The following is a 5,085-nucleotide window of genomic DNA, read 5'->3' as shown; positions in this document are numbered from 1 at the left end:
TGCCTCCAAAGGAGTGCCTCAGACAAGGACAGGTTTGCGGTTGAAAATTTTCCTCAGTGATTTTTAGTTTTTTTAAAAATTGAAGTATAGTTCATTTACAATGTTGTGTTAGTTTCGGGTGTACAACAAAGTGATTCAGTTGTACATAGTATATATCTGGGGTTTTTTTCAGGTTCTTTTCCCTTATAGGTTACTACAGAATATTTAGTTGAGTTTCCTGTGCTATACAGTAGGTGCTTGTTGGTTATATTTTATATACAGTAATGTGTGTATGTTAATCCCAAACTCCTAATTTATCCCCTGCGCCTTTCGCCTTTGGTAACCATAAGTTTGTTTTCTATGTCTCCTCAGTGATTATTTATTTATTTATTTATTTATTTATTATTTTTGGCTGCTTTGGGTCTTCGTTGCTGCGCGCAGGCTTTCTCTGGTTGCAGAGAGCAGGGGCTACTCTTCGTTGCGGTGCGCGGGCTTCTCATTGCGGTGGCTTCTCTTGTTGTGGAGCACGGGCTCTAGGCACGTGCGCTTCGTTCGTTGCAGCACGCGGGCTCCGTAGTTGTGGCTCGTGGGCTGTAGAGCGCAGGCTCAGTAGTTGTGGCGCACGGGCCCAGCCGCTCCGCGGCACGTGGGATCTTCCTGGACCAGGGCTCGAACCCGTGTCCCCTGCATTGGCAGGAGGATTCTTAACCACTGCGCCACCAGGGAAGCCCCTCCTCAGTGATTTTTGATTTAAACTTCTTTCGTACCTTCACCGAGCGGCCGGTGGTGTATCCACTGGCAGCACCTGCTTCTTTTTTTTTTTTTTTTTTTTTTTTTTTTTTTTTTTTTTTTTTTTTTTTTTTTTTGCGGTATGCGGGCCTCTCACTGTTGTGGCCTCTCCCATTGCGGAACACAGGCTCCGGACGCGCAGGCCTAGCGGCCATGGCTCACGGGCTTAGTTGCTCCGCGGCATGTGGGATCTTCCCGGACCAGGGCACGAACCCGTGTCCCCTGCATCGGCAGGCGGATTCTCAACCACTGCGCCACCAGGGAAGCCCAGCACCTGCTTCTTGAGCATCTTCTGCAAACATCATGAGTGGCCCCAGGAGCTCCAAGATGACAGAGCTTAAGATAGAAGCTCCCGTGTGCCTCTCTAACAGCCCACACTTGATCCTGAACACGCTGGTAAGTATCACTTTTCCTCTTTATGTGTCTGATACACGAACAGCAAAATAATCACAAAGAACTATAACTGGGAATCTGAATAACAAGGTCACACAATCACGACTTGCAGCATTTTAACTTCCCTCATGTTGCATGTTTGGGATTCATGATCTGGGCAGCGTCCCCGTGGTTTTCAGCCTCTGAAGACACAAGCAGTGGGTCCCGCACGCACAATTCATAGGAACAACGTGTCTGCCAAACTTCCCCTGAGATGACGGCCACGCGAAGCATCCTCATCTTGGTAAGGACCTTTGTATCCCTTCACAGCCTCTCTTCCTTCTCTGCCTTTTGTTCGTGTCTTTCTGATCATCCCCGGTGGGGGCTGCTCACCCTCTCCCGCAGGCACTTCCCGTTTCCCAGCAATCAGCCCTTTGTTCTCTGGAGCCGTGACCCCACTGCCTGCGGGCTCTTCTCCGCGCACTGCAGAAGGTTACATGACTCCTTAAAAAACGATAAGATTGCCGTACGTTTTATACTTATTTAAAGAGTTGTCCTTTATTCATTCATTCTTTACAGAGATTTAAGCACTAGAATGAACGAACAACAGTCACACAACAGAGAGGGTGTGTGGAACAGACCGGGTCTCTGACTTTAGAGATTTTGTAACACAGCAGACACAGCAGGCCCTAAACTAAATATTATGTGCAATGCTTTTATAATTTCCATTTTATTAAACGTTGCAGAGGAGACGTCTACAGCCTAAGAATTCATTTAAAATTGGGGTCTCTAATAACCTTGGAGATAACGGAAACTTATATGAGCATGTAACTTTAAACCTGATCAATTACAATCTCCTGAGTGTTAACTGGGCAGGGAAGCGTGAGAAGAATTTGCTAAATGGGGAAGCCAGTGTGACGATCTTGAACTTGAGGAGGAAAAATCCTGGCTCTCTAACAAGTGGTCCCGGACGGAGCTGGAGATAACACAGTACTTCACACTCTGAAGGACACTGGAGACCAGGTTTTGTGTGTTTATCTCAAATCCTGAGAGAAAGGTAGTCAGCCGAAATATATGATTGTTTAGGGTGGAGGGGAGCATATTTACAACACCTGCAGGTTGGGACTTCCCTGGCTGTCCAGTGGTTCAGACTCTGCGCTGCTACTGCAGGGGGTGTGGGTTCCATCTCTGGCTCGGGAAATACGATCCCGCATACCGCGCTGTGTGGCCAAAAAAAGAAAACAAAAACAAACCCCCCAAAAAAACAAAAACGAAACGACAGATGTGGTTGGAGGGCAAACTGCACTGGAAGCAAGTCAGAAGGTTTTAGCTATAATTCAAGTCAGAGATGATTAATGTGAATCAGAAAAAAAAGAAAAAAGAAAAAGGACAAGACAGAATTTTGAGGTTTCTAGAAGGTAGAATGTTCTCCATCAAGTGATGGTCCCAGTTAGCCTGTTTGGAAGACAGAGGGTGGACTCCCAAGTCCACAACAGGGGGCAGTGAGGGTACTGGGGGGCGGGCTCCTCAACCACACAGGAGCTGATGAGGAAGCTTCTGAGGCGAAGGTCACAGAACAGCCTTATGTATGGAAGAGTGTCAGCCCCCTGAAATAGCCAGTGGTGTGTAGTTTACAAAATCAAAATATAAAACAGACAATCCCTCATCCATAGTAAAAAAAAAAAAAAAACGAAAAAAATTAAGAAATGTCTTTCAGGGCTTCCCTGGTGGTGCAGTGGTTGAGAATCCACCTGCCAATGCAGGGGACACAGGTTTGAGCCCTGGTCCGGGAAGATCTCACATGCCATGGAGCCACTAAGCCCGCGAGCCACAACTACTGAAGCCCACATGCCTAGAGCCCGTGCTCCGCAACAAGAGAGGCCACTGTAATGAGAAGCCCGCGCACCGCAACGAAGAGTAGCCCCCGCTCGCCGCAACTAGAGAAAGCCCGCGCGCAGCAACGAAGACCCCACACAGCCAAAAATAAATAAATAAATTTTTAAAAAATTAAAAAAAAAACCCTGTGACTTCATAGACTTACAATAGTCCTTGGGACTGTAATTATTTATGGGAAAGAAGGCATGGTTTCTAATACTCTAGTAGGTGTAACTAGGTGAAGTCAAGAACGATCTACAAACAATAGATGCTGGAGAGGGTGTGTAGAAAAGGGAGCCCTCCTGCACTGTTGGTGGGAATGTAAACTGATACAGCCACTATGGAGAACAGTATGGAGGTTCCTTAAAAAACTAAAAACAGAACTACCATATGACCCAGCAATCCCACTCCTGGGCATATACCCTGAGAAAACCATAATTCAAAAGGACACATGTACCCCAATGTTCATTGCAGCACTATTTAAATAGCCAGGACATGGAAACAACCTAAATGTCCAACGACAGATGAATGGGTAAAGAAGATGTGGTACATATATACAATAGAATATTACTCAGCCAAAAAAAGGAACGAAATTGGGTCATTTGTAGAGATATGGATGGACCTAGAGTCTGTCATACAGAATGAAGCCAGAAAGAGAAAAACAAATATCGTATATTAATGCATATACGTGGAATGTCGAAAAATGGTACAGATGAACTTATTTGTAGGACAGGAATAGAGAGGTAGACGTAGAGAACAGACATGTGGACACAGGGTGGGAAGGAGAGGGTGGGACGAATTGGGAGATTAGGTTTGACATAAATACACTGTCGTGTGTAAAATAGATAGCTAGTGGGAACCTGCTACATAGCACAGGGAGCTCAGCTCAGTGTTCTGTGATGACCTAGAGGGGTGTGATGCGGAGGGTGGGAGGGAGGCCGAAGAGGGAGGGGATATAGGTATACATATAGCTGATTCACTTCATTGTACAGCAGAAACTAACACAACATTGTAAAGCAATCTTACACCAATTAAAAAATAAATAAATAAATAAATTAAGAAGAAGTTGAAAAGACTGGAGAGAGAGAATAAGCACAAGACACAAAGGCCTCAGAGAGGCAGAGACCTTTAAGGAAAAGCAAATTCATTCCTAAATTCATAGAGCATCTACTGTGTGCCAGGCACGAGGCTAACAAGTGGGGATATAAAATGAATATGGGGCTTCCCTGGTGGCGCAGTGGTTGAGAGTCCGCCTGCCGATGCAGGGGACGCGGGTTCGTGCCCCGGTCCGGGAGGATCCCACGTGCCGCGGAGCGGCTGAGCCTGCGCGTCTGGAGCCTGTGCTCTGCAACGGGAGAGGCCACGACAGTGAGAGGCCCACGTATCGCAAAAAAAAATAAATAAATAAAATAAAATAAAATAAAATGAATATGTACATAAACGGCCAAAGCTAAATCTGTCTTCCTTAGTGAAATACTTTTAAAAGGTGAGTTGTGGGGGTTTTTTTTGGTGGGGGCGGGTTTTTTTTGGCATGGTTAGCTGTATACACATAGCTAAGTTGTATACAAGAATAAAAGCTTAACTTACTGAAGAAAAAAAAAGGAAAAAAGAACAACAAAACACAAACCACCCTATATCGATTCTCAGTAGAAAATCTGGAGCCAAGACAAGCTCATTCTTCATTCCTGGCCCCCGGAGCTGACTGCATCTGGCCAGCAAGGCTGCATATTTATTGTGGACCCAAGATTACTCGGTACTTCCTTTCTCTTTCTTTTCTAAGTGGGAGGGATTATTGAGGTTTTATTTCTCTGTTCCACCACAATGCGTTATGAGTGAAGAGAACTCCTCGTGGGGCTCTGAGTTCGGAGGAATCTCACGAGATGATTATGAGATTCTCATGTTTGAGTAGAACTTTTTTTTTTTTTTTTTTTTTTTTTTTTTTTGCAGTACGCGGGCCTCTCACTGTTGCGGCCTCTCCCGTTGCGGAGCACAGGCTCCGGACGCGCAGGCGCAGCGGCCACGCCTCACGGGCCCAGCCGCTCCGCGGCATGTGGGATCTTCCCGGACCGG

General features: G+C 45.9%; 1 long non-coding RNA gene across 2 annotated transcripts; it reads left to right on the top strand.

Annotated features, from left to right (window-relative positions):
- Window positions 1-1,042: 1,042 nt before the first annotated feature.
- On the top strand, window positions 1,043-3,109 carry LOC136793024 (uncharacterized). Of its 2 annotated transcripts, none has more exons than XR_010837738.1 (3): window positions 1,043-1,164; window positions 1,341-1,444; window positions 2,858-3,109. It is a non-coding gene; the product is annotated as an uncharacterized lncRNA (long non-coding RNA). The 2 variants fall into 2 exon arrangements; XR_010837737.1 differs by having other exon boundaries at window positions 1,323-1,444.
- The last annotated feature ends 1,976 nt before the right edge of the window (window positions 3,110-5,085 follow it).

Source organism: Kogia breviceps, chromosome 18, assembly GCF_026419965.1.
Source record: "Kogia breviceps isolate mKogBre1 chromosome 18, mKogBre1 haplotype 1, whole genome shotgun sequence".
NCBI lineage: Eukaryota > Metazoa > Chordata > Mammalia > Artiodactyla > Physeteridae > Kogia > Kogia breviceps.
Note: the sequence above shows the minus strand (reverse complement) of the source record. Positions and strands in the feature narration are given on the sequence as shown.